General features: G+C 35.7%; 2 protein-coding genes and 1 long non-coding RNA gene across 5 annotated transcripts in view; 1 reads left to right on the top strand and 2 right to left on the bottom strand.

Annotated features, from left to right (window-relative positions):
• The window catches only part of d4, a 284602-nt gene that overhangs the window by 46680 nt on the left and 212753 nt on the right, over nt 1–25169 (top strand). The gene's annotated exons all lie outside the window — the stretch shown is intronic.
• LOC138122217 (protein DR_1172-like) overlaps nt 1–25169 on the bottom strand; it is a 55011-nt gene that overhangs the window by 7375 nt on the left and 22467 nt on the right. The window lies entirely within an intron of this gene.
• LOC138141623 (uncharacterized) lies at nt 5380–6225 on the bottom strand. Its single transcript, XR_011163217.1, has 2 exons — nt 5684–6225; nt 5380–5627 (listed from the first exon to the last, which is right to left on the bottom strand). It is a non-coding gene; the product is annotated as an uncharacterized lncRNA (long non-coding RNA).

Genomic DNA, 25169 nt, shown 5'->3' with positions numbered 1-25169 from the left:
ACCCTACGACCAGACATGCAAATTTCGATGGTTGAAACATGTCTGCAGACCAAAACTTGATTTGTTCGAAAACAAGATCCGTGAAATAAAATTTTCATCTTCTGCCGCTTTCTTAAGCAACCAAACACAAAAATTTCTTCGAGCAGGGTAATCTTCTGGTTTGAGATGTTGCACACGAGTATAGTGGAAAGGATGAAGTCTGTTCTCATTCAAAACGCGATGTACCGATCTGCTGGAGATATCTAACTCTTGGGCAATTTCTCTTATACTCCTAGTTCCATCTTCTTCAACGATATTCAGTATTGCCTCTTCAGTGCGGTTCGTGCACTTCCACCAATTTCATTCCGATTCGGCAAAACTTTCCCAGTTTCTTGAGCCCTAGCAAGTACTCTCAAAATTGTTTTGTGATCAGGAAAAGGTCGGTCAGGGAAACTATCAGAGAAAATTCTTGCTGCCTCCCTAGCGTTCCGCCCGCATTCTTCAAAGATAATAATCAACATTTCAACATAATCGGCAGCTGAATACATCTCGGCAGAGTTTTGCAATACTATTTCAGATCTTGAGAAAACACAATGACAAATTAAAATGTCTAAATTGTCAAGATGACACAAACATCTGTCAAAAAAAGCAGTGGACCATTTGATAATAAAAAGTTTCGCGCGGTTCGATAATATTCGTTTGCGTAGCTACCAGTTAAGTATTCTCGTCAGATTGGTCAATTTCGCAATGTTTTTTCTCGCTTATTTTGAGAGTAAAAAAAATATAGTTTTTCTACAATTGATCAAAAAACGGGTGTTTACGCATTAATTTCAGTGCGCAAAACACGCGTTTTTTTCACCGTTAAAAAATTTTTTTTTTCACCATTAAAAAAATTTTTTTGCGCACTGCGAAAAATTTCTGAGATTTCTAAAATTCAGAATAAACTAAGAAGAAAATTTTATTGAAACAATTATAACAGGCAATTACAAGTCAACATACCTACTTTATTTTGATATATGAAAATTAAAGTTACAAGCAGAAAAATTACTTCCCGCTATAATTTCCGATTCGAGTGAACATCAATATTTTCTTTTATATTTAGAGTTGCCTTTAACATCAAAAAAAGGGACCTCAATGTTGACGGCTCCAAAATCTTCGACTTTTCCTCTAAATATGCTAACAGAACGTTTTCTGTTGTGTTACTAATTTTTTCGTAATCGCTTCATTAGCTATACTGCTTCTACATCATATTCAGAATCACTGGAGTCTTCCATGAGTCTGCTAACGTTCATTTTCACAGAATTTATAGAAAACACTTGGAAAGCGACACTTATTCAGATGACAGATTTATTTTCAATTTTTATTTACATTAGTAACTACGGGAACGAAAACCCGTGCAACGATAACTTAAAAAAATAATGCTGCCTTTTTTATGAATTCAATATTTTTTAATAATAAACTTGCTGTTTAAAGCTGTGCAATTGTAGAAAAAAAGTTGTTTATATTACGTACGCAAAGTCAGTTTTTTGAGCTTTCGAATGTATTTTTTGTCTCGACCTAACGGTCTCGACAAAGAACCTAACATTCTCAAGCTCAAAAAACCTTTGCTTTGCGCACTTAATATAAAAATAACTATTTTAATTTACATTTCACCGTAATCCCACGAATTTGACAGTCTTCTGTGGGACGTCAGTCCTGCCATTCCCTGTATTGTGTGAATTTGGAACAGCTTTTGTTGTTTATTTAAAGTAATAATTGTTATTACTGATAGTTCTATTTGTTTCTACCCAAAATTAAAAGATGAAGTAAAAATAAATTACAAGGGATATTTATACAGGGTGTTAGGGAATGGTCTGCCGAGAATTTCAAGGTGAGTCTGTGAGAGAAAATGTGGTCGAAAACCTTAGTACAATTTTTTCCTAACATGAATGGTTTTCTCAAAAATAAAAATTTAAAACGGTGCCCCACTGTTTGGGAACTTTTGCACCATTTTATTGTTGTGATAATTAAATAAATAGTTAACGTTTTGTAATTAATGTTAATTGCTTAGCAACCAAAAACAACAATGACTCTATGTCAGATTTTATCGAGTACCTACTGTCACAATGACGTTTCGATTTTAAAAGTCCCCTTGGATAATATCTCATCAAAAATTCATTGTATTCTGTTTGAAATTTCCGCCAATTTCAAATGGCGCCGCCTCATGAGGAGGTGTCAGTAAGAAAGACTCCATCATCCATCTGTCAACAACAGATACGGGTGAACAAGATTAAATTTTCACTGATCTCAAAGAAAAATCTCTAGTAACAATAAAACCGCGCGGTCATGACAATAATCGGTTTTCTCAAGAGGGACTCATGTAAGTGCAAACAGTGTACATAAAAAGAATAGTGTACTGAAGAATAGTAGTTACTGTTTAATTATAAATAAATTAAATTTTTACTACATATAAAATTGAGACTTCTAGCCACCTTCCTTTCCTTTACACCAATATCTTAGTATATTCAAAATATTTATCTGTATTTACCACAGCCTTGAGGTAAGTCCTCTTTTATTGCTGCAAAGAACTGAAATTATTTCTACAGCTTCATTTATGATACAACATCTAGATACTTTCAACTATAATGAGATTCGTTAATTTCTGTATAAACTATTTATTTGTATTGAAAAAAATAAAAAACTCATAGTAAATGTTCAAAATGTCCCCCGTTTGCCCTAATACAAGCATTAACACGTCTAAGGGCCGGTTTTTCAATCGATGATTAATTTTTGATTAAGGTTTAATTTGTAATTAACACAATGTTACCGTTTTTCAACCTATGATTAACAAAAAAGTTCATGTTAATTCTTGATTAACTTAATCATACGATGTTCTGCGAATTAATCGGAATTTAATGATTAACGTCAAAAGTGACATTGCCGATTTATTGAAAATTTATTATTAAAATAGTAAAACCATGAGCAAAGAATAATGATTGATGATATTTATGACGTTAATGCTTATAGTAGTGATGAAGAGCCACGAAGGCCAAAAACTATACGCTTTAGGCCCAATCACTTCGAAGAATGGGACCAAAAAGATTTTTTTAGTCGCTTTCGTTTTTCTTCGCGAACAGTAGAAAGATTGTTAGAAGAAATAGAAGAAGCCATTTCCTATCAAACTAACCGATGAGTGTTGTGGAGTAGTCTGCATCAAATTCAGGGGTTAAAATACCAGCAAAATTTTTATTTCAGAAATGACTACCTATCGCCTCAAAATCAGTTGCTTTTTAGTCTGCGATTTTATGCAATAGGAGCGTGGCTGGAGACTTGTGGTGTACACAAGTTGAGCTCTAGCGGCGTTGCGTCCAAATTATATTAAAATCCCCCCAAACCGAAATGAAATTAACGAATATAAACAAAAGTTTTTTATAGTACTTCTAGAAATAAGTGAGAACAGAGCAATTGCTTTATGGATGTAATTATCCTTGGTAAAATGGTTAGAGATTGATACCCAACTGTTAGGGCACAATAAAAGCAATTGACTCTGTTCTCACTTATTTCTCTTTAACATAGCAAGATTTCCTAATTGTATTATAGGGGCACAGACTGTAGAAATACAATCAGTCGGTGGAGAAAATGCGGAAATTAGGATGAACCAAAATTACAAATTTGGGTCATTTGCACAAGGTTTGAGTGGTGGGAAACGATGTAGGAGGACGCCCTAAGGGTGTCCAGAAGTAGCTAAAGTAAACAATTACCTAAATTTGAAATTGTTACAAATCACAAACCACCAAGTTGTCAAATTTGACAGAAAAGTTAATACCAACGTAACAAACTTTCAGTTAATTTTTAATTAGCTAATCATAATTGAATTTTGGTTTGAAAAACGCTATCCATGATTAATTTGAAATTAATCAAGAAGTAATGATTAGCTAATCAAAATGTTAATCATCGATTGAAAAACCGGCCCTTAATAATGACCTGCTAACCCGTGCTAACTCATCTTGATCGTTGCGAATTCGTTCTGCAGCCAACATGATTCTGTTTAAAAGATCGTCTTGAGTATTTACTGCAGTTGTATACACCATAAATTTCATATAACCCCATAAATAAAAGTCGCAACTGTTGAGATCAGGGGAACGAGGAGGTCATTTAAAGTAAAATGCGCCGGAGCACCGTCATGCATGAACCACATGGCCCTCCGAATCTCCAAAGGAATTTCCTCCAAAAGACCTGGCAGATCAACATTTAAGAAATTTAAATAATTTTCTCCTGTTAATCTTGCTGGTAACACAAACGGTCCTATCAGATGTGTTCCAATAATCCCGGCCCAAACATTTATGAAAAAACGATGCTGGAAACGGCCTTGGTGAATGACGTGAGGATTGACGTCGGCCTAATGGTGAGTATTGTGAAAATGTTGAATGCCGTCCCTCGTAAAGCAGCATTCATCAGTCATAAGAATTTGATTATGGAATAAAGAATAAAGGATCTTGGTTAAACTTTTGCAATAACCATTCGCAAAATCTTTGCCTTTGAGGAAAGTCATTTGCGCTCAGGCTTTGAACTCGTTGGAAATGATACGGATAAAGAAGAGGTTCCTTCAAAGTTCTCCCCACCGTCCAATGACTAACTCCAAATTCCCTAGCAATTTGTCTGGTACTTATTGAGGAATCTTCATCAACTCGATGCAAAATTTCCTCTTCCACATTAACCATTCCTGCATTCCGTCCTCTACCTACGTCTTGATTTTTGGGTAACACAGAACCGGTTGTACGCAAACGTTGTGCTACGAGTACACTAAGAATGGTTTTACTGTCTGGGGCTCTCCGCTGAGGAAAACGTTCCTCATACCTTCGGACAGCAGCATTGGCATTTCCGCTACATTCCCCATACACAAAATGCATATCTGCATACTCCTCGATGGAGTATTCGGGCGTTATAAACGATTGTAATGATTGTTGGTTGAGTGACAGTAGTAAATTTCGAATCGTCACCAAGCAATCATTTTTAAATCGAAAGATACAAGATTTTTTCGTGCACAAAGCAATATTTCAGCAGTCCCAAAACAGCAGGGAACAATTTCATTTTCAGAAAACGGTTCCAAAAACGGTATAAAGGTTTTCGACCACATTTTCCCTGATAAACTCACCCTGAAATTCTCGGGAGACCATTCCCTAACACCCTGTATTTTAATTTGTAAAATAATTTTTTGGACCATTTAAATTATTTCACAGTCATTTCAGAAAAGCAATATTGTTACTTTTATAAATCCCCATATGTAAATATATTTTATACAGAGTGATCAACAAGGACTGAAGCTGTTGGCAACAATGACAACATGATGAAAATTTCAGTGAAGTTGGTAGCATTACATTTTCAGTTGTCAATTTTGACGGACAAATTTAAACTTCAAAATCAAGTGTCATTTTTGTATCAATTTATTAATGAAAATGGTTTTTCCACTAGAGCAAGACATTTTTATTGGTATGGCGTACTTTCGGACTGGAAATTTTGATGCTGCTAACGGTTGGCAGTATTCCACGGAGCACGGACGATACATTGCATCAATTTCAACAAATGTTCCCCGAGCCAGTTGGTACTTTGGGCGGCGCGGTACCTTAGTCGCGTTTAGGCAGCGTTTCACGAGATTGGTGCGACGTTACCTACAAACAGGTGATGTGAAAAAGGCAAAACCTACTGGTAGAACATCTACACTTACAGAAGATGTAGTTGAGAATGTTCGAGGTAGAATGGAACAAAACCCTCGAAAGTCAGTGCGAAAGCTTTCACTCCAAACAGGATGTAAAACACACGCATCCAAAGTTCTTTGTTGGGCACGTTTAATGCAGGGCCTAATAATCCTTACCATTAAAAATCCTCTCATTCCTTTTCCTTACTTTTCAGGCTTGTCATATGGAAGTTGCCTAACCATTTTAAAGAAGAAATTAAAGTTCCACCCTTACAAATTTTCCCGGATCTGATCCCTGTATCCCGCAGACTTTCAGCTCGAAAATAATAACGCATAAAAATGTTTCTGTTTCTCAGGAGGGGCATGCGGGCACGGCCTGTCGCTTTTATGAATATCGAAACAGTACCGCTAATTACATTTTATACTGTTTTTGGTCGTTTTGTACTATGGCGGCCAAAAAATTTCGGCCGTCATTTTTCCGTCATTTCAAAAAAATGGGTGTAGTCCATTCCTTATTGTCATTATGATTGATGTTTTTACTTGTCACTTTTGAAAGTCAAGCAAAATGCCATCGGTATCAAATTTTAATAAAATCAAAATAGTAACTCTTGCACAAAAAGGAATGTCCCAAGCTCAGATTTCGATGGACCTTCGTATACCTAAAAGTACAATTTCGTCCATTCTTCAGAAATGGAGACAAGATGGAATGGAACTATTGAAAGACGCCAAGGCTCAGGGAGGCCTAGCACATTTACTACAGAAGAAAATAATATGCTTCTCAATAGATTACGCAATAGTCCTTTTATGACGGCTGTTGAAGGGGTAAATACAAGCAAATACAACGGAAAGGAGCGGTCGATTTTCGGCAAACATATTGGGATGGATTTTAGTAGATAGACCTGGGCTAATGTTGTCTCTAGAAGATCGGCTCAACAGTGATGTTTATGTTAGGATTCTTGAAGACGTGATGATGCCTTTAGTTTCAAGAATTTTTCCGAATTTTAACTTCATATTTCAACAAGACAATTGTTCAATGCATTCAGCACATAGGGTAGCAGAATGGTAGCATAAACGTTCTTGATTGGCCAAGTCGCAGTCCAGATTTTTGGTTCGTAATTTGCAACAACGACAAGTGATTCGGAATAGGGCAGAACTTTTGACTGCGATTACTAATGCATGGCAATCATTACATAGGAATTATCACAGAGATGTATGCCTCTCCATCTCGCGTCGTGTAAGACGAGTTATTGACGCCAATGGAGCAATGACCAAGTATTGATTTTAAAGTTCATTCATTTTATCTTTTGATTTAGCTAAGTACTTAAACAAAAATAAATGTTTCATTTCCTTGTCTTTGCCTTAATGTTTTTCGTTTGATTTTTTAAAAACTACGGCATACTCGTGTAATTTCCACGGTTCTCTGTTTGGTACTTTAATCCAAAAATAACCGCAAGTCTGCCTCTAGTCTCTAGTGCCACTAGCGACTAGCGGTCGTGTGGTAATTGTGTAAGAGTGGAACTTGTCCTTTGTATTCACAAAATTTGAACTGATGGACTGAATGACAGATTGTCAAAATGACAATAACGATAACAAAGCGAGGTTATTGGTGCTTAAGGGTAGTTTACACTTCATGTCAGGGCCTTGAAAGTGACGGACGAAATTTTTTGGCCGCAATAGTACGTATCGTGTTTTAAAACTACCAACTCGTAACATAACCTAAATTTTTTGACATTCACAACCTGCAGCGGGTGCCAACATTGACGCACAAAAAAATTTCATACTTTGGGAATATTTTGCTGTCATTTGCTGCCAACAGCTTCAGTCCTTGTTGATCACGCTGTATTAAACACATTGTGAGGGCGAAGGTTTCTAACTTTACTCGAAAATTCTAGTGTAGGTACAATTTTAAACTAAGTACCTACATATTATCTTTATTAGAGTAAAAATTATTTTTGATGGGCACGTACAGTCGATGGACAAATAAAACTGGGACAAAAATGACAATCACATAAGTCAAAATTTACAAATTTGCATCGTTTAATTACGGCTTTATGACAAATAGGTTAACTTTGGTATGACATATTATATAGACACTGACAGATATATTGACAATTCAATGGTCTGATTTACATAGATTAAATTTTAAGTGTCCCAGTTTTATTTGTCCACCGACCGTACCTAATATCCGGAATAACCAGTGGCGGCTGGTACAGGAGGGGCAGATGGGCAATGCCCCCCCAAAACAAATTGTAAAATAAGGATAACAATAAATATAAAAATCGTTATATAGTCTATTCAAATATTTAAATTGTAATAAGTTCGAATGTGACAGTGGGTGTATTTTGTATTTTGCGCGTCGCTCAGCGTCATTTGGATCTTGCGTTACAAAAGCGCCTCGCGGCGTAGCCAAGCACTAGCTTGCCCCGCTTCGTTTATTTTCCCCTACGACGTACGACGCTTCTACAAGTTCTCCGAGAACATCATGTTAAAAAATCCCTATGACGCCGATGTCCATCTCTGTGGGCAAGGGAGACTTTGCCCACAGCGAATAAGAACACATAATTTACCGGACTTCATCGAACGTTGTTTTTAGCTCGATTGCATCCGAAGTTATGAATTTCAAATTTTAACAAGATTACCTAACTAGATTTCAACTGATTTGCAAGTTCGCAACACTTGTCTAATTCTTGATCAAACGTGTGTTTAGTGCTTTTATTTTCTGCTTTCAAGTGTAGTTTTTACTAGCATTCTGCATTAATAGTAACATTAGGTTTCAGTCGTGCTATTTACCAATATTATCATGAATTCCGTTCAATCAATTAAAAATTGAAAAACCGCCGTTGGACTTGGATTTGAAGAGCGCAAAGAAATTAAACAGTTGGGTCCACCTCGTCCAAATCTGAAAATTTGTAAACAAAATTTGATCAAGGGTAAAATTGTGGTAAGAAATTTTAACAGAGGTATGTACAATAATGGTAGTTGGTTATGCGCTTGCGATGTAAGTAACTCATTTTATTGTTTCGTGTGTTTGGTAATGGGATCCGCTGATTGCGATCCTGCCTGGGTTCAGACCGGTGCGGTGTTACAGATTTAAAACATTTGGGCCAAAAAGTTGAAAAGCATGCAATAAGCCAAAAACATTTATTTTATTCAGTCGAGTTTAGAATTTTGGGCAACACGGACCTCCGTAACCAGTTGAGTGGGGTATATCGCCTTGAAATTCAAAAACATAATGAAAAAGTGAAACAAAATCGATATATTTTAAGAAAACTTTGTAGTGACCCAGTTTAAAATTTAAATTTAAATTTCCGGTACCGCCACAACAGCGCGCCAAATGTGAAGGTACTAGCGGCTAGACTAGGAACTGCGAGCGGAAATATAGCGGGGGGTTGAAGCTCTCTCGCGCGGATGGTTGAAGGGGGGTAGTTCACTTTTGTTTGGTTTTTCGAAACGAACAGACCTTGCGAAGAGCGATCCAATATTCCAAAAATCTGTAAGTTACATCTGAACCGATTACACTACCGTTCCGAGGAGATATTTTGTGTCCCCGTGAAGAATTCAACGTTTTTAATTCACCTGGGTAATTTATCCCACTTTCCTTGCCTTTTTTTGTGTTTTGTTTTGGGGCCAGGACCACGTGGTAAGGGTATGTTGTAGATTTCATTTTGTTGCATGCTGTTGCTTTAAGAAGCGCCCCTTCGTTAATTTTAAGCGTTATCTTTCTCCCGGGAGGTTCTTTTTTTTTGTAATCTCGTAATTTCAGAAATTAGGAGCCGTCGTCCGAACCGCGAGCGACCATTTTGTTTTCTTTTTTTTCTTCACTAACATTTTATTTTAACGGCACTCGACCCGCCATCCTTTTTGTTTAACATTACCAGCGATTATTGTATTCGTGATTTATGTTGTTTACTGATATTTGAGCCATTCAAAGTGGTTCTATTCTATCGTTATTTAACTTCGCGCTTTGTTCTCTTTTATTTCCTCGTTGTTTAATGTTGCGGTTTGTTTTGCTTATGTTATCCTTGTTTAATGTTGCGTTATGTTTTGTGTATTTTATCATTGTTTCATGTTGCGCTTTGTTTTGTTGGATTTTCTCATCGTTTAATGTTACGCTTTGTTCGATCGAATTAAACTCTGGTTATTCCTTCGTGTTGTTGCTAGATTTCGGAAAAGTTAAAATAAAATGTTGTAAGTGCGCCCTGTGGGAGCTAGGTGACAATCAGGAAGTCGTGGGGTTGTTTAGTAAATTTCTGTGGAAGCTACGGTTATTTAGAGCCGTTAGCGGGGACGGACCTTAGTCTTTGCGGGAGCGGCGTCGGGATGTTTTCGTGAAGCTTCCGTCGACGGTTATAGGGACTTTGGGGTTTTGTCCGGAAACGGTTGGTTGGGGACGGCGGACCTAGGTCTTTGCGGCTGCGGTCTAGGAATGCTACTCGTACGACCCCGAAACGCTTTGTCACTCTTGCTGGGTCGGTGAAATAGTCCGACGTTCATTAATACCCCGAATATCTATAAACGTCGCTTGATTTCAAGATGATTCAGATAATTCTTCTGAGTCCCCTCGCCACCGAAAGTTTGTTACCTCCAGCTCTAAGTTCCCGTTGGCGTACCTTGACCGCGTAGTTTCAAATAACCATTGTTTTTGTCATTAATCGAATTGTAAAATATGAGTAATACCTGGGATACGGTTTTTGAAGAGGGTTTTTCATCCGTCCCTGTCTGTAATAACTGCCTTATAATTTGTTTACTTGGTTTGCAAGCTTTAAACTGTCATTTTGTCTGTCATGTGCTCGTTTATCTGTTATTTTAAATATTGTTGCCTTCATCTTGTCGTTTACCTTTGTGATGTACTCAACTAGTTAATTTCTGGTACTTCGTTAACTTTAATTTCTGTCGTTTGTATTCGTTTCAATTTCTTTTTCATCAAAGTTATTACAGGCATTTTTAATAAAAGGTATTTTGCGTCCCTCACATGTGTGTTTTATTTGCGGCACTCTTCCAACTGGAACCCTCACCGTTTGCATTCCGAACCTTTTCCGCCAAAAGAAAATCACAACGTAGGGCTCCTCCGATTCGATGACGATCACGACCACATTTGTTACCGTTTTGCGCAGGTTCAAATATTTGGCGGAAAAAGTAATGTATTCAAATCATTACAACTTATTGACGCGATAAAATTTTGCGGGGCATTTGAGTTAGCATTACGTGAACATGATGAAGGGGTTGAGAGCAATAATCCAGGTATTTTTCGAGGATTGATAAATTTAATTGCCGAAGTTGACGATATTTTAAAATTACACATAGATCTATCTAAAAACACCGTGTTCACTGGCACTGACATGGATATAGACAGCAATAAAAAAGTATTGGGTACAATCCGAATTGATCCAAGTGTGCCCTCCCTTTCAATTTGGTCACGAGCCCCCACTGGGAATAACAATCCAGAATTATAACAAGAAAAAGGTAGATGATGAATAAATGAATAGATTAATTCGAGAAGGTCACATCTCTAGAAAAGTAAATTTTACAGGAGACCAAAAAAAGGCATGATGATACCTGTAGCGTCTCGTTTAAATCTTGGCGGCTTCGAGCAACTGTAACTACCCTTATCAGATGTCAGCACCACCCTACAGTTTCTCGAAGTCGCCTATGCGCAAAACCATTTTTCAAAATGCGCCCTCAACGCTATAAATAGCACCTCAACCCAGGCCTCGGCCTCTTTGCCGTCTTGTTTTTGCCGAAGTTCTATTTACTTACCACATGTTAGTTTAAGTGTTGTTTCAGTGTAAGTTGTTAAATTTTAAAATTAATATAGCAGTGCGTTAGAAGCTACAGTTTTCCTTAAAACCCAAAATACAGTCCACAAAATCAAACCCCAGAAAGTGGCAACGGCATCACCAAATTGGATCCCGCCAAGTACCACACAATACTAATGAGCAATGAGGAGCAATAAAGACAAGAAAAATTTTGCTCTGAAATGAGTTTTATGTCTTGTTTTTTTGTTTTTGGAGTTATGGGTTGTGATCTTTCCGGACAAAACTTTTTTTAGTGAGTGTAAAACTCAGATAAAAGCATGATAAATATTCATTAGTAGATAGTGGTAGGCCATAAGATCGGCTCATAATGAAAAACACATTTAGTGTTCACCTCATAAAAATATGGCCAGTGAATATACTCTATTTTTTAAAATTGGACCAATCAAATTGGCATTACGCGATAATTTTTCATGGCAACAAATTCTCGTTAATTTTTTGTCAATTTTTTACATGTTAGTTAAATCAGACATTTTATACAGAGTGATCAACAAGGACTGAAGCTGTTGGCAACAATGACAACATGATAAAAATTTCAGTGAAGTTGGTAGCATTACATTTTCAGTTGTCAATTTTGACGGGCAAATTCAAACTTCAAAATCAAGTGTCATTTTTGTATCAATTTATTAATTAAAATGGTTTTTACACTAGAGCAAGACATTTTTATTGGTATGGCGTACTTTCGGACTGGAAATTTTGATGCTGCTAACGGTTGGCAGTATTCCACGGAGCACGGACGATGCATTTCACCAATTTCAACAAATGTTCCCCGAGCCAGTTGTCATCTTAGTTGCGTTTAGGCAGCATTGCACGAGATTGGTGCAACCTTACCTGCAAACAGGTGATGTGAAAAAGGCAAAACCTACAAGTAGAACATCTACACTCGCAGAAGATGTAGTCGAGAACGTTCGAGGTAGAATGGAACAAAGCCCTCGAAACTCAATGCGAAAACTTTCACTCCAAAAGGGTGTGATTCTTATTTAAAACACACGCATCCAATGTTCTTTGATGGGCACGTTTAATGCAGGGCCTAATAATTCTTACCATTAAAAATCCCGTCATTCCTTTTCCTTACTTTACAGGCTTGTCATATGGACGTTGCCTAACCATTTTAAAGAAGAAATTGAAGTTCCACCCTTACAAATTTTTCCGGATCCAATCCCTGCATCCCGCAGACTTTCAGCTCGAAAATAATAACGCATAAAACATGTTTCTGTTTCTCAGGAGGGGCATGCGGGCACGGCCTGTCGCTTTTATGAATATCGAAACAGTGGGCCATTTAATTAAGTATAGCTAATTGCTTTTTATACTGTTTTTGGTCGTTTTGTACGTATCGTGTTTTAAAACTACCAACCCGTAACATAACCTAAATTTTTTGACATTCACATTCACAATTTGCAGCGGGCGCCAACACTGACGCCCAAAAAAATTTCATACTTTGGGAATACTTTGCTGTCATTTGCTGCCAACAGCTTCAGTCCTTGTTGATCACGCTGTAGCATTTATTTGAAGAAAACACATTATTATTAACAATATTATAGCTATTAAGTGTTTTATAGACGATTTAAAAATAGAGATCGTAGTTTAAATCAGAGCGACCGCAGGGAGCGAGGATTTAATAGATCGAGATTTTTAAACTATAAAACACGCGTTAAGATTAGAGATGGGCGATATTTCACTACCGGTGATATAATCACCATGACTCGGAAATCACCGTGATTGAATACTGGAAGTTACCGTGACTAGTGATTTCACTGTTTTCTTAAAATCGCTGGTTATTATACAGTTACTTGTTTGTCGTTACCCGACAGACAACAAAATACAAAATGTAAATTTAGCATTTTCCTATTTTTTGCGATTCTTGAGGGTCCCCGTCATAAAATCACCTTCACTTATAAGGTGTCTTTTTACCACTTTTATTGTTTGTTTTTTTTTTAACATAAGAGAGCCCGATATAATTTTCCCTTAGGCCCAGATTTAGCTTCCGACACCTCTGATCATGTTGCAGTGGGGGTGTTTTCAAATTAACTGCAAGTTTAAAAAAACCGTCGATTGGTTGAAATACATTGAAATAGGGAGAGTGCGTTTGTCTGGGCATAAAAGAAAAAATGTTTTATTACGATAAAAAATTAAACAAGAAGTCACCGACTTGGATGTTCCTGCATTCAGACTAAATAATTCGAACCTGTTCTTCTTCCGAACTACAGTTCAATGGAAATTCTCAGAAACCATTCGCAACATTGCAAAATAAATAAATATACTTTTCATTATACCTGAATCATAATCCCTGTTTTTGACACTAAAATGCGTGCGAAAAAGGGCCTTTAAAACACTAAAGCTTTAAGGGTTGCTTAGGTAACAACAAATTCACCTACATTTTGAACAATGATAAATAGACATTTATACACAATTTATGATAGCAACGAAACAACAACAATTGACCATTTCTATATCAAGGATTAATGACAGATTACTTAGGAAAAGGTATTTCAATTTACTTTTTTTGTTATAATTTTCAGATTGTAGTGCAGGTATAATAAAAAATAGCGTATGATACACATTTATAAGGGCCTTTAAAGCGACGTTAAACTCGTCGCGCGTGCTTTAAAGGCTTCCTTATAAACTTGTATCATAATATACCATTATTGTCAGCGAAACAGCCTGTTTTTTTTACGTGACTTTATGATACCCAAATTTCCCACTCTAATATTCACCTCCTACATTATTTTTTATTTGTACCCTTTCTTAAACCATTTTTAGACTTGACCTGACCCTAATAGTTTCGACGTTTTTAGATGCCAGATTTAAAAATTTTGCATTTTCCGACATTACTGCGGCTGAAAATACAAAGAAAATTGTAACAGTGGCATTTTCAGAAATTTACAATCACGAGGCAAATCAACAACCAACCGAAATTCCGAACGAAATCGAAGATAACACCCCGACGGAATTATCCATATGGAGTTCTTTTGAGACGTTTGTATCTACTCACAAACACACAAACCCAAGGGAACATCAATGTCGCTGGCAATTATAGAAGTTCAGAGGTACTTGGAGGACGATCTAATTCCACGGAACAGTGATCCTTTACAATGGTGGCGAAACAACAAATTTAAATACCCGAAACTTTCGCTTGTCGCCCAAGAAAGACTTTGTTCTTTAGCCTCCTCGGTTCCTTGCGAAAGACTATTTTCCAAAGCCGGACAGGTGCTGAATGAACCTCGAACGAGGTTAAATGAAGCAAAAACAAAAATGTTATTATTTTTGAATGTTAATTATATCGTGCGTTCAAATGAAATCCTGGGTTGGAGAGGCGTTGGAAACCGTCAATTGGTGTGCTTTTTTACAGCGTAGATTAATTGGAGGATGTTGACAGCTAACCTAAAATTTAGAGCCATAAAATTTTTCTTTTTTTTTTTCTTCTTTGCAATGTTTTACATTAAAAATAGAATAACTTAACAATTCCTATTCTCGAAGCAAATATCTAAGGGCACGCTTTGATGAAAACAAACATGTTCAATTATGTCCCGATTAAACATAAACAAATGTCAGTCGTGTCAAACGGCGGGAAATTCAATCTTTACACTGTTCTAAACGGTTTAATTTTTCCAACGCGTACTCAGCCCAGGATTTCATTTGAACGCCCGATAAATGCGTATTGTAATATTTGAATTTTATAAATGGTTTTTATACAGCATGTAACAGAAATAAGTACATTAATTTTAACTGGTAATAAAACTCATCAAAAGTATAACTTTTCTAAATAATTTTTTTTCGTAAACATTCTCGTTAATGAGTCAAAATTGTTTAAAATTTTCCAAAAATTTCGCTACCCGCCACTGGAGACCAGAAGTGACTATAAATGTGACGACCGTTTCTAAGCATTTTTACGAAATCAACATACTGCCCATTACACTAGTTTACACAGTATCTGTTGCCTCAGATTTTTTTGCCGTTTCCGAGTAATTTTTGTCTGCTGTTGCCGAAAATGCCTCTAGTTTTTTTCTACCAGCTCTAGTTTTTGAGTTACACATAACCCATACTTTTGTTAGTGCAAGCAGATTTTTCTCTTTCAATCGTGAAGCTCGTTAGCTTCAAGAATCGTTTTCAGAGACTTGTTTTGAGAGGTTCAAATCTCTTGGGAGATCATTGTTGCATTTCTGTTACATCCAACTGTACCCACGAAGGGCTGGACGGGTGCTTACACCCTCACCCTCATTTTTCGTAGAACTAGGTAGTATATAAGATGTAAAATTTGTAAATAGTAGAGACTTAGACTTAGTTAGAAGATTTAGATTAGAAACCAGTAGGAGACAAATAAGGCGCTCAACAAAAGTGAAGTGAAGTGAAAATCGTTGAGGTGTTGATGGTGAATAGTCAAATTTAGAATCGTTTTCTGATCTTGTTTCTGAAAAATCGTCATCTACTGAAGTTTGTAAAATTTCCTCAGCAGTGAAAAGAACCGGCGGAACTGAAACATCATCTGAATGTTGTGTGGGAAGCTTTACAGACGTAGGAGCACTTGGATATTCCCATTTATGGCAATTTTTTTGATTTATACCCTTCACATTGAAACTGCAAAAATAACAATCATCTAGATGATTTTTGGGTTCTCGCCATATTGCTGGAATTCCAAATTTAAAGGTACTTCTTTTACCTCTGTTCCACAGTCTTAAGTATTCGACACACGATTTACATACACAATTAGGAGCCTACGACTTGTTATTTTTATCCAAAGGCATGGCAAAGTACAAAAAGTAAGCACTTATGACAAAATCAGAAATTGTTTTCCTAAATTTTCCAAAGTATACTGGCCACATATGTAGCAGAAATGTTGCGGATCGTTGAAGCAAAACCTTCTTGAAGAACTCATTCTAACTGCACTTCCGTTAATAGTCGTACATAGTGATCAGTGATCAAAATATACCGAAACATTACGTGAAGTAATATTCGAAAAAATCACAAAAACTAGAGCTGTTGATAAGATTCTGACGGCAGATATAAAAAAAAAGCCTAAAAGGCTCTCATATTCAGCCATTAAATTTGCAGCAACAGACAAAAAGTGAAATTTTGTAAACTAGTGTTATTAGCACTTGTGCTTAGTTAATTTATGCGAGGGGGGGGGGAATGCTAAACAAAATTGCCGATTTGGAAAAAATGGTACCTACATAGAAAAATTGTTCATCATGACGAGTTCTGTTACTGGTTAAGATTAATGTACTTATTTCTGCTACACTCTGTATATAAATAAAGTTACCGTTACAAATCATCAGCGATTTTTTCAATTATCAGTAACAGGAATAGGTATAGTCCTACCGAAACTCTAGTGGAATTCGGCTTTGGTTGTAAATTTATGTTTGTCACTTGAAAAATAGAATTTTATGCTGCAGCAATAATCCTACTGATAAATGGTAATGAGGGTTGTCAGTTTGGGGTTCGCAATGTTAGCTTCAGGCAGGGATGTTACAGGTAGTGGTAGTTGTATTTATGACAACGGTTATTACTTGATAATAAAATCTTATTCTTCGGTTGTTGTTGTTAAATTTACAACCAAAGCCGAATTCCACTAGAGTTTCTGTAGGACTATACTTAGGTAGCTTGCCTAATGTACGGTACACAACAACTACCAAAGTGATTTATGACAGTCTAATGGCCGTTTGCACCAGTAGCGGTTAAATTTTAAACGACAGATAACGACTACTTTAAACACCACTGTCATTGCACCACTTACTAACCAGTGGTTAGTGCCCATCCTAACCAGCGAAAATTAACCAGTGCTCTGAGTAGCGGTTAAAGTGTCGGTTACATGATTGTGTCATCGATTGGAATTATGGATCTCGCAGAAATGATAAATCTTGATATTCATGAAGAAGACGATGATCTCGACGTACTAGAGTTTTTGGAAAATGGAATTCCTCAACAAATTTACGAAAGAAATAATTATTTCGATACTTAGATGATGTGGCGTTCCGTCTATGATGATGATGAACATGCGGAACTTAAGGTTGGGATACGGTTAAACTAAAGAGCAGATGTGGGAATTGGATGTGTGTATTGAAGTGACCGTGGAACCACTGATTAGTGATTATACTCGTACACCTTGGAAAGTCTGATGACGATTCGAATTACCCGGAAGAATTCGAAGATGAGAGTTGATTTTTTAAATCCATAATATATCTGAGTTAATTATTGTTTCTATTTACCATAGTTCTCCCAGAGCTGCAGCCATTTTATGGCAGGGCAATAGTAATTATTACGCCTGTTGAGATGCCGATAAGCGACATAAACAGACCCCTGTCAATCATCATTTTCGTTCTATACCTGTCAGTTGACAGGGTAGTACCTACTTGGACGAATTTACGATTAGGGGTTGTACTTGCGGTTTAAACCCTGGGCTCTGGGAGAACTAACGGGTGACTATTAAAATTTTCACTTGGAGTTGGCTTTGAACGAGTTTTTATTTTTTCTGTTACTTTAGACACACGCAAGAACGAAGAACAAATGTCAGTCAGTACAATTGAAACATAACCAAATTAAGAGAAAAAACATTTATTGAAATGTCAGACTTGTCAGAGTCTAAGGTGCAACGGAAAACAAAGAATGATCCATAGCCAACCCTAAGTGAAAATTTTAATAGTCACCCGTTATAACTTACTGTTTTTTTATTCATGAATTCTAGGTTAAACACATTATTAAACACGTTTTCTCATTTCAATTAAAATTTTTTATTAAATGTCAAAACCTTGTCAAACTGACGGAGATTTTGACAAACAGAATTTTTAGCGGTATCGTGGATCCTTATCAATTATAAATGAATTTAAGGTATCTAGGCAGCCATGATGACTGTATATTGGGTGGCCTAACTTTTTCTACAGTATTAAAAAATGAACTATAGTATCATTTCAAGCTCAATAATTTTATCTTTCTATTGATACCACTACCTTATCTGTAAGTTCAATTGCCGAGCAGGAATCAGCAAAAACGTTCAATACAATGTTAATTGCCTATGTTCGAGTTTGAGATTGCACAGGCTGTATATACTTGATTATCGATGGGCTGCACAGAACAAATAATGTTCAACAAAAAAGTAAGTCGCCCTTATCCGTATTCGAAAAAACATGATGTTGAACATTTACAAACATGTCTATGATGAACATGCGGAACTTAAGGAGTTGGGGATACGGTTAAACTAAAGAAGAGCAGATGTGGGATGTGCGTATTGAAGTGACCGTGGAACCACTGATTATACACCTTGGAGAGTCTGATGACGATTCGGATTAACCGGAAGAATTCGAAGATGAGAGTTGATTTTTTAAATCCATAATATATCTGAGTTATCGTTAATTATTGTTTCTATTTACTAACTTACTGCATATTGCGTGGTTGTTTTTAAATAAAATCTCACACCCTTTGTCCGCTATTTTGCTTACAGCCAACAATTCGGGCGTAAATCTGGTACATGTAACGTATTGTCCAAGGTAACGTTCTTCACTACTCCGAAGACATCGGCTGTAAAAGATGCGACGCCAGCACCTACAATTTTTGTCGATTGATTGTTCGCGAGATTCAAATTAACATTCGACACCTCTTTCTTGTTCAAAAAATCTCGTGGTTCGTTGCTTAAATGTGAGGTATCTCCGCTATCTAATAGTATATTATACACCAAGGTGAAGAAGTTCATGATTATAGCCAGAGCGCCAAGATTAGAGCCCGAGGCGTGCCGAGGGTTCTAAGGCGTGAAGGCTATAAGGGACTTCTTCACCGTGGTTTATAATATACTATTTTTTTCACTACTAGATACGTTAAAACCCTTTCTGATAATGTTGTTACACAGTCTTGGACTGGTTTACAAATCTGTGAGGGGCGTGATGACCAACTCAATAGACCGGGACCAATGACTTAACGTGACTTCCGAATCACGAGATAGAATATAGCCTTTTTTTTAAATTTCGCCCTGGGTCGGAATCGAACCCGCGACCCTCGCGTCCCTGAGCCGAAACGGACTTCCTTAGGCTATATTCTGCCTAATAAATTATTAATCAAATTATTTTGTCAGATGCGACGATCCGAGTTCTCATTTTTCAACGGTTGCTATGAAAATCGTCTACGTTAACCAATGAAATCAACGAAAATCTTTCGTTGCTAAGTGACGGCTGTTCATTGTTAACCTTGGTTAATAATGAAAATTATTATTATCCTAGGGAGAGAAATTCTACTTCTGGGGTAGGTTCTAGAGTCAATAATGACGCCTTCTGAGACTAGTAGTGAAAAAACACCATTGATGTTCACGACCATTAACAAACGATTCGATATACGCACAAAGTGACACATTTTTAGCCTTTTTCGCATGTTTTCCCGAATTGTTACTGTCTTTATTCTCATCGTTCTTCTTATACGTACTATTAGACCCATTTGCTTTGTGACCGTATTTACCGCACTTCTGACAACGAAATTTGAACTTTCCATTTCCGTTTGAAAAAGTTCGTGACGGTTCTTTTTCAGACTGTTTCCAATTCGATTTGTTCTTCCTGTAGCATGATTTTTTTGACGAGAACTATAAAGTAGCATAATGGCTAACAGATTCGGATTAATTTCGACGTCCATTTCGGCGAGGTTGTCCACGGCGTCAAAGAAACCATTCAAATGTGCACGTACGTCATCTCCTTCATCCATACTCTTTAGAATTAACTGTTTTAACAGCGTTGCCTTTCGAGCAGGCCCCTTGTATTGGTACATATATGTTTTCTAGTTTGACCCAGACTTCTCGAGCTTTGGTGCAACCCTTTACTTGCTTCATTTCCGATGGGCAAATACTCAAAATTATTTCTGATCTGGCTTTATTGTCCTCTTTAATCCAGGCTGCTACCTCCGTTTGGCTTGTCTCTGCTGTGGCTTTTACATATACTCCATTTGCATAGTCCCATGCGTCGTAATTGATTGGAAGAGCTTCCATTTGCATCTTCCAAGTGTTGTAATTGTTTTTGGACAGCAAATCCATGCGTGAAACACTTGCGGCACACATTTTCATATATAATATACCAAGGGACAGATATATTGCCGGAAATTTTTTCGAGCAGTCCTCACACACGAGTGTTTGTAGCAAGAAAATTACACGAGGGTAATTTTGAGCGACAAACACGAGTGTTGGACTGCAAGAAAAAATTTCTGGCGATATATATCTGTCCCGAGGTATATTCGGAAGAGAATCGCACGAAAAATTTTTTCCCTAGGTCAATTATATCGGAAATTTTCCCTAGGGAAAATTTCCGCTTAATTAAATTTTGATTGGTTGCTATTCAAACAATTCGGAATTGTGATTTGTCAATATAAATCATGTGACATTTGAGGGCGATTCTCGACAAAATTAAAATTCCGACACAAAATCAGACGACTTCCGACTCGCGATTTTTTTTAGTAGTATGTTTTAGTGATGAAACGCTATTTCAACAGGGGTACTGAACAAATTATATTAATGTGAGTAACTGACTTTTCACATACAAAATATATGTATAATTTGTTGACAAAATTGTTTTTCGTCGCACACTACTATTATTATGTCGACCACTAACTCGCTATCTAACAGTTAGGAATATCCACTTCTACCTTTTTTTTTTTTAATTTAGACACCTTCCTAACAGAGCGAAAAGCGAAAACTACGGCATTTTCTTAAACAAAATTCCAAAGTAAATAATTTTATACATATGAAAAACTACAATAATTTTAATTCTAACATTCCTGTTGAAATAAGGAACCACAATTATTATGTATTTTAGAAATTCGATTGGACTTATATTTTATCAACACTTGGTTACAGTTTGGTGGTTTCCGGTTACACTTATTTGTCCCCAAAATTTTATAATTCAACACATATTTCAGAATAAAATATCTACTTAAAAAATAAATACGTAAGAGCCGGTTGCACCAACGTAAGTTAAATTTAACTACAAATTAAAATTCACGAAAACATTGTTATAACAATAGGTAACTAAAGTAACGAAGCATTTTAACCTACAGTTAGCTTTAACTGGCGTTGGTGCAACCCAAGTACCGTAAACTAATTACGTATTGTGTACGGTTCTTGGGTGCAACCGGGCCTAAGTCACGCAAATGTAAATCAATTTTTACATTTAGTTGTTAGGTAGGACAAGGTCAGTTACCCAGTATTCGATGAAATTTATTCCATTCTCATAATTCACGTTTAATCGATTTTAAAAAGTGTTAAAGCTGTGTGCTCTATTTGAATTTTTTTTTAGTTCAATCTGATACAATATGGCGTGTTCACGCAAATTTAACAATGCCCAATACCGACACAACCATGAGGTTACTCACGCGATAGCTTTTTAACTGTCAAGGAAAATAATGAAGAAAAGTCTATATGTCATGTCAATGACACTTGACCCTTTATCTTAACTCAGAATCACAATGAGAGTGAATATAACCAAATTTAATTACATAGTTATTTATGAACCAAAGCCAGTAATAAATCTTATCCAACATTTGAATTCAGGCAAACAATTCGCGTACGGTTCTACTGCTATCAACTCGATTTTTGCTTTCCTTTCGCAAAACATTTGCATTTAATTCGCTGATCTAATCAAACTTTTCGGAATTCAAAGTAATTTTCATGAAATTTATCACTGTCAACAATAAATAAAACGAAGGTCGCTTTTTGCATGCAATTGTTTGCATATTTGAGTGGGAGGTTATATTTTCCCATTTAATGATAATGTGGTTAATACCTACCTCTCGACATAGTATTATTTATCAATCAAATCATATTCAACACTCAATTATAAAAGAAAATTTAGAAAAGCAATTTTATTTAAGAATTAAATATCATTTAAAATAAAAATTAAACGGTAATAATTTAATTAAGGCGGTTAATACATATGCTGTTCCATTGCTGACCTATTCTTTTGGTGTTATAAAATGGTCCAAAACTAATTTACAGAATATAAACATTAAAACCAGAGTTGTTTTTACCAAATTTAGTAAACATCACCCTAAATCTGCTATTGAAAGATTTAATTTACCACGCGAAAACGGTGGTAGGGGTTTCTCAAATCTAGAAATACTGCAAGACAATCAAATTGCTTCACTAAAAAATTATTTCCTCAATAGAGCTCGTGATAACACCTTTTTTATTGCTTTGGTTTCAGCCGATAAAGGTTACACACCTTTAAATTTAAGTGATAATATAATTTCAGATATTGTTAAGCCAAATATACCTGACACTATAGCAAATATAAAACAAAAGTCTTTACATGGGAGATACTTTAAAGAACTGGAACAATCAGAAATTAATATTCAGGCTTCTCATGCATGGGTTAAGAAATCAAATATTAACCCTGAGACGGAGGGTTTTATATTTGCAATACAAGATCGTGTTATAAATACAAGAAATTACAAAAAACACGTATGCGGTTTGCAATCGATAATTGTAAAATATAGGATTTGCGAAACTGAAGGGGAAACAAATGAACACATAATTTCTTCTTGCACCGTTTTGGCTCAAAGCGAATATACGAAACGTCTTGATATATTCGCTAAAATTATACACAACCACATTATAGTTATACACCAGAAAGTTGTTTGGAAAATGATAATTACAAATTATATTTTGATCGAACAGTTTTAACTGACATTCATATTAAGCATAACAGACCAGACATTATTATTTTAAATAAACAACAAAAGCAAGCATATCTTTTAGATATAGCTGTTCCAAATTCACATAATATAACACAATAGTAATTATACACCAAGGTACACATTCCCTACCGTGGTGTATATATTATCTTTTGCACTACTAGATACTAATAATAATTATTAATTAAATTATTTTGTCCGATGCGACGATCCGAGTTCTCATTTTTCAACGGTTGCTATAAAAATTGAAAATCGTCTGTCTACGTTAACCAATGAAATCAAAGAAAATCTTGGTTGCTAGGTGACGGCTGTTCATTATTAACCACTGGTTAATAATGAAAAATTATTAACGAGATTTAGGTAGAATAACTCAATATTTAAAAGGTATAAATTCTAATCATCTAAATAACTGTATTAAATCGATTTTAAATAAAAAGAGAATACATTGTTTAAAATATAACGAATATAATGAAACACTAATAGAAATTAAAGACACTTTATTACAAAAATTCAATATTTATTCTAAACGATTAAAAAGATATAAAAATAATAAACAACGGAAATTTGAAAATAAACTATTTAGAAATAATGAGAAGTTGTTTTACAAAAATTTAGCAGATAATAAAACTCAAAATAATAATGGTCTACCAAATATAAATGAAATTAAAGAATTCTGGTCAAACATATGGTCAAATGAAGTTCAATTTAATAATCAGGCAGAATGGATTCCTAATTTAGAAAATGAGATACCAGATTGTAATAATCCACATCATATTCAAATTAGCCTTGAAATTTTAGTTAAAAATATTAATAGTTCACATAATTGGAAATCCCCTGGAGGTGACCAAATTCATAACTTTTGGTTAAAAAAATTTACTTGTATTCATAAATGCTTACTTGATCACTTTAACGGATTTATTAGGGAACCTAACACATTTCCAGAGTTTTTGGCCCATGGTATAACACAGGGATGAGCAACCCGCGGCCCGCGGGCCGCATGCGGCCCGCCACACTTTCTCATGCGGCCCTTTAAAGATTTTACATTTTGACTTTTGAAACTTTTGTTAACCATTGCATAATTCACCAACAGAATCTTTGCGCAAAAATTTTAAATATGCCTAATGTCACTACGCCTGTAATAAAACCTATTAATTTTCTCAAATCTCGAGCGTTAAATCACCGCCAATTTAGTGAGTTTTTAAAAGATTTGGGAAGTGAATATGGTGATGTAATTTACAACACAGAAGTGCGTTCGTTGAGTAGGAGCTATGTTAAAAAGAGTATATAACTTAAAAATTGATATTCAATTGTTTGTGGAAATGAAAGAATATCGATTTCCCTATTTCGAAGATAAAGAATGGATGTGTGATTTTGCCTTTCTCGTCGATATAACTCAGCATTTGAATGACTTAAACATGGAACCTCAAGGAAGAGACCAGTTCATTTATAGACCAGTTCATTTATAACATGTTTGATAAAATTAATGCTTTTGAAAGCAAACTTAAAATTTGGAACAAACATCTGTTGTCAAACAACATGTCACATTTTGCACACCTAAAAAAAGAAAACCCTTCAGAAACCTGAAAATATGCCCAGCATTTACAAAAATTAATAACGGAATTTGAATCGCGATTTAAAATACATATTTAGATCACAAAAAACCGTTCGTAGTTTTAACATTTTTTCTTCACCATTTAATATAGACGTGGAAACAGTTCCGGATGAGTTACAAATGGAATTAATAGATTTACAAAACGACACGGATTTAAGAAATAAATTTCAAAATGTTGACATACATAATTTCTACTAAAAATACATAAGTTTAGAAAAATCCCCACGATTAGGCAAAGCAAATAATGACACTTTTTGGAAGTACCTATGTTTGCGAACAATTGTTTTCCGCAATGAAAATAATTAAAAGCGATCATCGATCGAGATTAAATGATGTACGGTTAGAAAGCTGCGTGCGAGTTGCTGTGTCGTCTATATCTGCAAATATAGACCAATTGATGATCAAGAAGCAATGCCAAATTTCTCATTGAGTATTTTATTTC

Source organism: Tenebrio molitor, chromosome 1 (assembly GCF_963966145.1).
Source record: "Tenebrio molitor chromosome 1, icTenMoli1.1, whole genome shotgun sequence".
Taxonomy (NCBI): Eukaryota; Metazoa; Arthropoda; class Insecta; order Coleoptera; family Tenebrionidae; genus Tenebrio; species Tenebrio molitor.
The sequence above is the reverse complement of the archived record's forward strand: the minus strand, read 5'-3'. Positions and strand labels throughout refer to the sequence as shown.